Raw genomic sequence first — 10,296 nt, 5'->3', positions numbered from 1 at the left:
GGTAAATTGGGAAACCTTAGGGCTGGATGAGGGCCAGATCTCAGGGCTGGAGCCGGAAAGACAGGGGAACCATGTAGAAACGACCTACAATAATTTAGTTAGAGAAATTGCAGAGGGTCAGAGACAGCATATCCCTTACCAAGCACGTAGGAAGGAAAATAACGACCCCAAATGGATGACCTGCAGACTCAAGCATGAAATAGGCTTGAAGAGAGGAATTTATAGGAAAATAAAGAACGGAGAGATCCACCTCAGGGGTAGGTATGTTGAGCTAGCCAGGTCGGTGAAGAAGAACACCCGCCTTGCAAAAAGAAATTATGAGATTAGGGTAGCCAACGAGGCCAAGAGCGATCCCAAGGGCTTTTTCAAATTGTACAGGACGAAAACAAGGGACAGAATTGGACCGTTGAAAACAAACACGGGCGAGCTCGTTGAGAATGGAGAAGATATGAGCCAAATGATGAATGACTATTTCCTCTCAGTTTTCACGCAGGAAAATCTAACAACCATTCCGGAGAGAGTTCAGATATATGAGGGTGACGAGAACGACAAGTTGAGGGATGTGATCATCACTAGGCAAGTAGTCCAGGATGAGATTGGTAGGTTGAAGAAAAACAAATCGCCGGGCCCAGACGAAGTATTCCCAAGGGTTCTGAAAGAGTGCAAGGAAGTCCTTAGTGGCCCTCTTGCTGATATCTTTAAAATGTCGGTAAATTCTGGGTATGTGCCCAATCAATGGAAAGTAGCTAATGTGACGCCGATTTTCAAAAAGGGAGACAAGTCAGCCACCTCAAACTATCGCCCAATTAGCTTAACATCAGTTGTGGGAAAGATGTTAGAGTCGATTATAGCCAGGAGCATTCGGGACCATCTAGAAAAGCATAATTTAATTCATGACTCACAACATGGGTTCACAAAGGGTAGGTCTTGCCTTACTAACCTGTTGTCCTTCTACACTAAAGTAATCGAGGCGGTTGACAGAGATGAAAACTATGACATATTATATCTAGATTTTAGTAAAGCGTTCGACAAAGTCCCTCATCACCGGCTATTACTAAAATTACAGGCTCACGGCGTAGATGGGAAAGTTTTGAGCTGGATCAGGGCGTGGCTTAGTGGTAGGAAGCAGGGAGTGCAAATCAATGGTAGGAAATCTGAATGGGGCAGTGTTACGAGTGGAGTCCCACAGGGGTCGGTGCTGGGTCCTCTGCTTTTTATTATTTACATCAATGACTTGGACACAGGAATCAGTAGCGATGTCAGTAAGTTCGCAGATGATACCAAGATCGGTAGAGTAATCCAATCAGACAGCGACGCTACCGTTCTCCAGGATGAGCTTGACAGACTATACGATTGGGCGAGGAAGTGGCAGATGGAGTTCAATGTCGGGAAGTGTAGCATTTTGAGTGTAGGTAGGAATAACCCCTTACACAATTACTCCTTAAATGACACTCCTCTAAGCAGGTCTGGGCGGGAGAGAGACTTAAGAGTCCTAGTGAGCGCTGACCTCCGTCCTAGGGCTCAATGCATTCAGGCTAAAAATCGGGCAAACAGAGTACTAGGTTTCATCTCAAGGAGCGTGAGCAATAGGAGCGCTGAAGTCATCCTCAAACTTTACTTAGCACTAGTTCGACCTCATCTCGATTATGCAGTTCAGTTCTGGTCCCCCTATTATAGAATGGATATCAAGATGTTAGAATCTGTACAGAGGAGGATGACGAAGATGATTCAGGGGGTGAGGAACTTGCCTTATGAAGACAGGCTAAAGCAGTTAAATCTACACTCTCTAGAAAGGCGAAGGGTGCGAGGAGACTTGATCGAAGTTTATAAATGGATGAAGGGATTTAATAAAGGGGATGTCAATAAAATTTTGAGAGTGAAAGAGCCAGGTAGGACGCGTGGCAATGGTTTTAAGTTAGACAAATTCAGATTCAACAAAGACATAGGCAAGAATTGGTTCACTAGTAGAGTGGTGGACGAATGGAACAGGCTTGGGAGCCATGTTGTGGGTGCCAATATCATAGATACATTCAAGAAGAGGTTAGATAAAGCCATGGATGGTGAGGTAAGGTGGGGTTGAGTGTACAGGAGCTGCCTTGTATAGGCCAACCGGCCTCTTGCAGACTCCTTACGTTCTTATGTTCTTCTTATGTTCTTACTTAGTGATTTTTAATAATTAACTGAGGAAAGGAGTAGACTGGAGTGGGAAAAATGAACTAAGCATCTTACACATTACAATGTAATTTGGCATTTAATTAAATAATTCAGCAATGGAATATAAACTTCTACTTTCATATCAGAATCTTTATTGTAGACTTTCCTGTTTACATGCTATTAGTGGAATGATTACCATTTATGTGGCTACATCACAACTTGTGAAGTTGATGTACAGAGTGATAGACTAATAACATGGAGTACGACATGTAAGTGTCAGGTTAAATAAAAGTAACATGGAGACTTTGACATCTTTAATTATCAAATTAGCACCAAAATCTTATAGAGTGATGCCCATACTGAAGAATTCAGCCAGGTTTACAGTTGTTGACACTTACAGAGTAGAACCTGTCGTGCAGGACAGGGAGTGAAGTTGTGCGCCCATCACCGTCTCGTTGCAGACTGACACGTAACGGACCCGGCATTTGAAGGCAGCATGACGTCGTTGCGCGAATCCGACGAAATTTTCGCGGGAAGTGACCAGACTTCTTATAATTAGATTTTGGGTTGCCGTACCCCAGAGTCGGCACAGTATGAAGGGGGTTTAATTTCCCTTTCACAAATTAGTAAGCCGATACAGTCTTGATAACAGTCTGTGCTGCTTATCTCTCAACTAACTCTACTAACTATGTGAAATTCTTTGATTATTTGAACTATAAAGTGGAGTACATCCCGACTCACTCTCCATTCGCTGAAGTCTCCATCTTTGGAGATTTCATTGTTCACCATCAGGTTTGGCTTTTCACTGACCACTGACACACTTTCACTGACCAGCCTGGCGAACAAGCCTACTACTTTGCTCTCCTTAATGATCTAGAGCAGTTGGTTCAACAACCTACACGTATTCCTGCCTGTCTTGGAGATTAGCCCAACATACTAGACCTCTTCCTTACCACTAACGCTTCGGCTTACTCTGTTTAACCGTTCTCTCCGTTGGGCTCCTCCGATCACAACCACATTTCTGCCTCTTGTCCTATCGCTCCTGTACAGCCTCTGGACCTACCGAAGAGGCGGTGCTTCTGGCATTTTGCTTCAGCTCGGTGGGACGACCCGAGAATGTCCTTTTTCGATTTTCCGTGGCATGAGTACTGCTTCCAAGAGAGAGACCCCTCTGTGTGTGCCCAGCGCATCACTGAGGTGATTGTCTCTGGAATGGAGGCACACATTCCACGAACGTTCTCTGCCCCTTATGCTAAAAAGTCAAAGATAGAAAGGCGGCATACAAAAGGTACCAGAGTCTTTGTACACCTGCTAACCATGATCTTTACATTTCTGCCCGGAATAGTGCCAGATCTATTCTTCGAATTACCAAAAGCTCAATCATCCATAGTAAATGTTAGAACCTTGCTTTTTCTATTCTTTTCAGACTTATGGCACCTAACCAAAAATGTCTCCTTCAATTTCACTTCTTCATATTTCCCACCTCTCTTTAATTGTGACGGCAGCACCGCCGTCTCATCTATCTCTATAGCTAAATTCTTTGCTCAAACATTCTTTAAAATATCCACTCTGGACGATTCAGAGCATATTCCTCCTACTCATCCCGTTTCTGACTCCATTATTAAAATTCTTAAGAATGATGTTTTATATGCCCACTCTAGCCTCAACCCTCAGAAGGCTTATGGGCCTGATGGAGTGCCTCCTATTGTCCTTAAAAACTGTGCATCCGTGCTGACACCCTGCTTGGTCAAACACTCTCGTCTCGGCCTGTCAACATCTACTTTCCTTCCTGCTGGAAATACGCCTACATACAGCCTATGCAAAAGAAGGGTAACCGTTCCAATCCCATAAACTACCGTCCTATAGCTTTACTTTCTTGTCTATGTAAAGCTTTTGAATCCATCCTTAACCGGAAGATTCTTAAGCATCTATCCACTTCTGACCTTATTTCTGATGGCCGGTATGGGTTCCGCAAGGAGCGTTCTTCTGGTGATCTCCTTGCCTTTCTAAATGAATCTTTGTCATCCACTCTTAGCCGTTTCGGTGAAGCCTTTGCTGTTGCGCTAGACATATCAAAAGCCTTTGACAGGGTCTGGTACAAATTTTTGCTTTCCAAACTACCCTCCTCCGGATTTTATCCTTCTCTCTGTTCGCCTATAGCGCCGGTAAGCTTTCTTCAGGGGCCTGGTGGTCGGCCCAAGCCCGTCATGGCGCAGGCAGTTTTTGTAGTGGCGCCATTTATTCTTGGCTCATGCTGCCCCCCGGAACTCATTTTTAATTCACTTGGACGGTTTCTTCTAGAGTCCGGGTTGATGGGTGGTCTTCAGGATAACATGTGAGTAGTCTTATGCCACCGAGCGGTGAAAAAGTTGGAAAGTTTCGTTTAGTCGGCGCAACATCTGTGGTTATATGCCGGAGAGAGACAGGAGGGGGAAGGAATTATAGTAGAAGGGAGCAGATCCCAGGAGACGGGACACAACTCCCGATTAATACCTGGTGCCCATTCACTGATGGGTGGACAGGGGCGTAGGGTATCGGAAACGCCGCCCAAATTTTTCCACTCCGCCCGGGAATCGAACCCGGGCTCTCTCGGTTGTGAGCCGAGTGTGCTAACCACTGCACCACGAAGCCCTCCACTGAGCGGTGACTGAAAAATCCCACGTAGTAGCGTTGGTATTCGAACCAGCGTCGTCAAGCACGCAGTTAATGCAGGGCCCGCACGCTAACCACTCAGCTACCGCCTACCCTGCTGTGGTAGACGGTCATTGTTCTTCCCCTAAACCAGTGGTTAAAATACTAGATAATTATGATTACAGGATGTGAAAATTTCATGAAGGGTGGAATGGAGTGAAGAAGGTTGAGAACCGCTGCCCTAAACCTATCAACAGTCGTGTCCCACAGCGATCTGTCCTATCTCCCACTCTGTTTATGTTGATCATTGATGATCTTCCATCCAAAACGAACTGTCCTATCCATTCTTATACCGATGACTCCACTCAACATTACTCATCGTCTTTTGATAGAAGAAGGGTATTAGCACGGAAAGACATCTTTTAAAAGACAATAGGAGGCACGCAATCAAGCCCATAAGCCTCTTGAAAATTGAGGCCAGAGTGGGCGTAGAAAACATCATTCTTAGGAATCTTTATAACAGGTATAGTGGAATCAGAGGGGGGATGAGTAGGGGGAATATGGCCTGGATCGTCCACTGTGGAGTTTTCAGAGAATATTTGATCGAAGAGTTCATCCTTAGGGATAGATGTGACGGGGGTGCTGCCGTCAGGATTAAGGATAGGTGGGAAAGATGAAGAAATTAAATTAGAGGAGCCATTTTTGGCTAGGTGTAAAGGCTTAGAGATTGCGAAAACTACGTTCGCCTCCAATGCCAAAGGTTCAGGATAGAAAATGATAGGTATCTCAGGAAGTGGGAAGGGAAACACTTGTTAACTTAACATTAGGTTTATTAAATAACAAGTTAATAACACTAACATAACTCCTCCAACATGTACAGTAATCTAACCGTCTAGCATCCTCTCCACACAAATGATACTACCTAAATAGTAATCACAATACAGGCAGCTAAGAAAAGAGCACGGATAATCACGGGAGAGGAATGATAGAGAAGGTTAGACTTACCTGGTGTGGAGTCGTATACACGGAAGTCAATCAGGACAACCGAGGAAGCACTGTGCACACAATCACCACAAAGGTGCAACAAAAATCAATAATGAACTCCCCCAAACACGTAACAGTGATGTAACCTTCTATTAAACCTCACCATAGTATTTCAAATATAGCAACAACACAGCCTTTAGGCTAACACTGTGGGGAGGTTAAATAGAACAAGGTTAAAGATCACCTGGTGTGGGGTCGTGACAGTAGCACAGATGTAACGTAGCACAGCTCAAGACGAGGCCAGAGGCGGCAGGATAAGAGTTCCGTCCCCTCTCTATACAGCGGCTTGAACAGGCAAAGAGAGAATCACTTCAGTCCATGAAAGTGATGTCTTCTAAATGAGGACCTCAGCAGAGTCGGCAGAAGGCTGGAGGTCACTGAGGATATTAACAAGACGGAGATCAGTCAACACCACCGATTCTCCTCGCGGGTTCGAAGCGTGCATCGGCAACTCACGTGAAGCATCACGCGTGGATAAGTGGTAGCTACGGTGGCGTGATGTTCCTACGCACACAGAAACACACACACACACACACACACACACACACACACACACAGTTATGTGAGGGTTGCCGGCGGCCCTTACACAGCCCTACAAACAAGAATCTACTGCAAGTAGATGAGAAATATATTAGATAGGATTATGAGGGTGATCTACTAAGAAAATCAGCACCCACGTTGTCCTTACCAGCACTATGGACAACCTTGAATTTATAAGCTTGCAAGCTAAGTGACCATCTAAGAACTCTATCATTCTTTCCCTTGAATGTGGCCAAGTACACCAAAGGTCTGTGATCTACCTATAAAATAAATTCTTGCCCTCTAAGATAATAATCAAAATTTAACACGGCAAATACAATGGCTAAACATTCCCTTTCGATGGTGATGTACCTTCTTTCCCGATCAAGCAATTTCCTACTGGCATACGATACGGGATGGGGATGATCGTTGTAATACTGGAGCAGCACTGCTCCCAGCCCGTGGTTTGAGGCATCTGTTCCGAGTACAAAGGTCCTTTGATGGTTTGGGAGCCGAAGAACTGGAGCAATGGAGAGGGCAGACTTGAGATGGGCAAAGCGGCTTAGCAGATCTTCGCTCCAATGAAGAGGTTCTTTTACACCCTTCTTCAACAAGTCTGACAAGGGACCAGTATACTCAGATGCCTGTGGGATTAACATTTTGTAAAAAGATATTAACCCCAGGAAGCTGCGCAGGAGTTTCTTAGTGGAAGGGGGAGATGTAGTGGTCAGAGCCTCGACCTTGTCGTGCAGGGGCCAGAGATGACTGCCATCCAGCCGAAAACCAAGATACTGGATGGATTCGACCCCAAAGCGGCACTTGGGTGGCTTGACGGTGAGGTGATGGTCTCTCAGCTTGTTAAGGACGGAACGAAGAGCGGCCAGGTGCCCTTCCCAATCCTTAGAGTGTATAAAGATGTAATCAAAATAAAAGCTCACATCAGGTAAATCGGCCAGGACAATCCTCATCAGCCGAATATACGTGGCACAGGCAGTAACTAATCCAAATGGCATCCTAAGAAACTCCATCAGACCCAGGTTGGTAGGAAAAGCAGTTAAGGGTTTGGCCCTGTCAGACAGCGGTACTTGGTAATATGCTTTACACAAGTCCAACTCTGAGACATATTTAGAGCCTGAAAACTTATACAAGTCCTCTTCCATATTGCAAGTAGGCTCAGTATGAAATACAGTGACAGAGTTTAATTGACGATAATCAACTGCCATTCTAAAGGAGCCATCTGACTTTCTTACCATCACAACAAGTGAAGAGTGCTGGGATGCGGAGCGTTGAATGATGCCTTGCTGCAGGAGTGTTTCCACCTCTTTCTCAAAATAGGGTTTGAGGTGAACTGGGACCGGATAAACCTTAGCCCGAACTCTGTCTGTGGTTGTGAGCGAAATGTCATGCTCCATGGTATTAGTGCAAGCAGGAGTGTTAGAGAATACGTCGAGGAATTCACCTAGAAGGTCTCTTAATCCCTTTTGTTGTAAATCAGCCAGGTGAGAACCGATCTCGGGTTCGGTGTCCTGCTGGTCGTCGGTCACACCATCAAGGGTCAGAGGCAACTGGTTAGAATAATATTGGCAGTCGTCGACTCTGATTACTGGAGTAGCCTTCTGCCCGTCTGCTTCTGGACTCGAATCCTCGAGTGTAGAGATCTCATCCAGAACAGATGCTTGCATGGATTGTACTCGACGAAAATACTTCTTTAACAAGTTTACATGATAAAGTTTAGGACCTCTAGGAGTGTCAATCAAATAATCAACTTTACCACGTCTCTCTGATACCTCGTATGGGCCTTTCCATGCGATAAGTAACTTACTTGTTTCGCTCGGCAACAGTACGAACACTTCATCTCCGGGCCGGAACTGACGGTCTTGGGATCTCACGTCAAAGTAGGCTTTATATCGGCGGGCACTTATATTGGCATTTTGTGCCGCTATCTTGGCACACTCTGACATCTTATCCCGGAGCTCAATCACATACTGGAAACAGCTTCTCTCCTGCCCTTGGATGTTACGATCCTCCCACAAATCTCGCAGAGCAGTTAAAGGTCCTCTCACGGAACGGCCGTATAATAAATCAAATGCAGAGAAGCCAGTTCTGTCTTGGGGAATTTCTCCGAGGGCAAACAAAGTTGGTATTAAATACCTATGCCATTCCTTAGGTTTGTCTTCACAGAGCTTCCTCAGCGAGGCCTTCAAAGGTCCATGAAGTCGTTCAATGCGACCGTTGCTGCTGGGGTGGAAGGGTGTAGTAAAGATAGGCTTTACACCAAGTAGCTTATGTAGTTCTGCCATCAAGTTAGAGGTGAATTTAGTACCTCGGTCTGATAACACTTCCCGAGGAATACCAACACAAGAAAAGATGGAAAGTAGGGCTTCAGCCACAGATATAGAATCAATATCCTTTAGGGGTACTGCTTCCGGGAAACCCGTAGCAAAATCAATCAGAGTTAGGATATACCTGTGACCATCTGAAGACGGAGGTGACAAGGGACCCACCAGATCAATGGCAACCCTGTAAAATGGTTCCGTAATTAATGGCATCGGCTTCAGAGGAGCCGGGCAAACCTTTCCCTTAGCAGAGAACCAATGGCACTTGTCACAGGAACGGCAAAATGCTCTTATATCCACTCCCATTCCTGGCCAGAAGAAATGTTCTAGGATTTTCAGCTCAGTCTTCCTGTGGGAGAAGTGGCCCGCGAGAGGGCTCTCATGGGCAACAGAAAGGATGATCTGGCGACAGTCACGAGGGACAACCAGTGTTAGCTTCCCTACCTTATCAGGTCTACTAGACGTTAGACACTTGCGGTACAGAAGACCGTCAATCATAATGAACTGAAAGGTGGAGCCATTCCTAACTTGGTCAATAACAGCAGAATCAGCCTTGCCCCTTATCTCGTTGAGAGAAGTACACGACGCTTGTAACTGTCCGAACTCATCAGGAGTTATAGACAGTGGCTGCAAGGCTGGTAGGGCAAAGGGGTGTAGACGCTTCATTCTACTGGAGCGTGTTGATACAGCATGTACCTGTGCAGAACTGGTGTGTTTGGCAGGATATTCATCAATGGTACCGACAGGGGCAACGGGTGGCTCAGGCACGTCAGGAGTGCAGGCATCCTCTAGTGTAATCTGACGTACGGAAGAGGTGCAAGGAAGCCGTGGAACACTTTCTAGAACAGCAGGATGGATGTCCGGTGGAGAAGTCTGGAGGTTAGCAGAATCATTTGGGGCTTTTACCCCTGGAACATTTCCAATTAAGGCAGTTGTAAACTTAATAGGGGCCCGGACTACGTCTGTCCATCCAGTATAATATGGACATCTAAGATAACAACGCAATACCGGGAACTCATCGACACGCTCAAAATAATCTGCGACATGAGCTACTAGACAGTTACTAACATCAGCGTCAGGCAGGGCCTCCTCAGAGACGATGATACATGAACAACCAGTATCTCTGATAATGGAGGAAGTCCAGGCACCATTAATAGTGCCAGAAGCTCTGTAATTAGGAACACTAGGATCCCCCCAACAGAAACCTACCTTATGTGGCTGAGCAGCGGTGCCGTCCTTGAACGCTCTGAGGTTCTTGGGGCATCGAGGCCGAATATGGCCCTCTTCTCCACAATTGTGACACCGTATAGCAGACGAGCTGCCTTTGGCGGGAGTAGCCTGAGAAGGTTGTGCTTTAGATAAGGAGGAAGATGGCTTAGAGGGTTTCTAACTAAAGAGATGGCCAAATTGTGGCTTGGAGTACACATTGTGAGCAGACGCCCAATTGTCAGCGAGCTGTACAGCGGCCAACAGAGTAGTTGGTAGGCGTTCCTTCACAAAGAGACGCAAATCTGTGTTGAAGGATGATAGGAATTGATCAAGTAACATGAAGTCTTTGAGAGAGTCATAATCATCGGTAACATTCGATGTCTCTAACCAGGCCTGAAATAGT

The sequence above is a fragment of the Eriocheir sinensis genome, chromosome 7, assembly GCF_024679095.1.
Source record: "Eriocheir sinensis breed Jianghai 21 chromosome 7, ASM2467909v1, whole genome shotgun sequence".
Taxonomy (NCBI): domain Eukaryota; kingdom Metazoa; phylum Arthropoda; class Malacostraca; order Decapoda; family Varunidae; genus Eriocheir; species Eriocheir sinensis.
The sequence above is the reverse complement of the archived record's forward strand: the minus strand, read 5'-3'. Positions refer to the sequence as shown.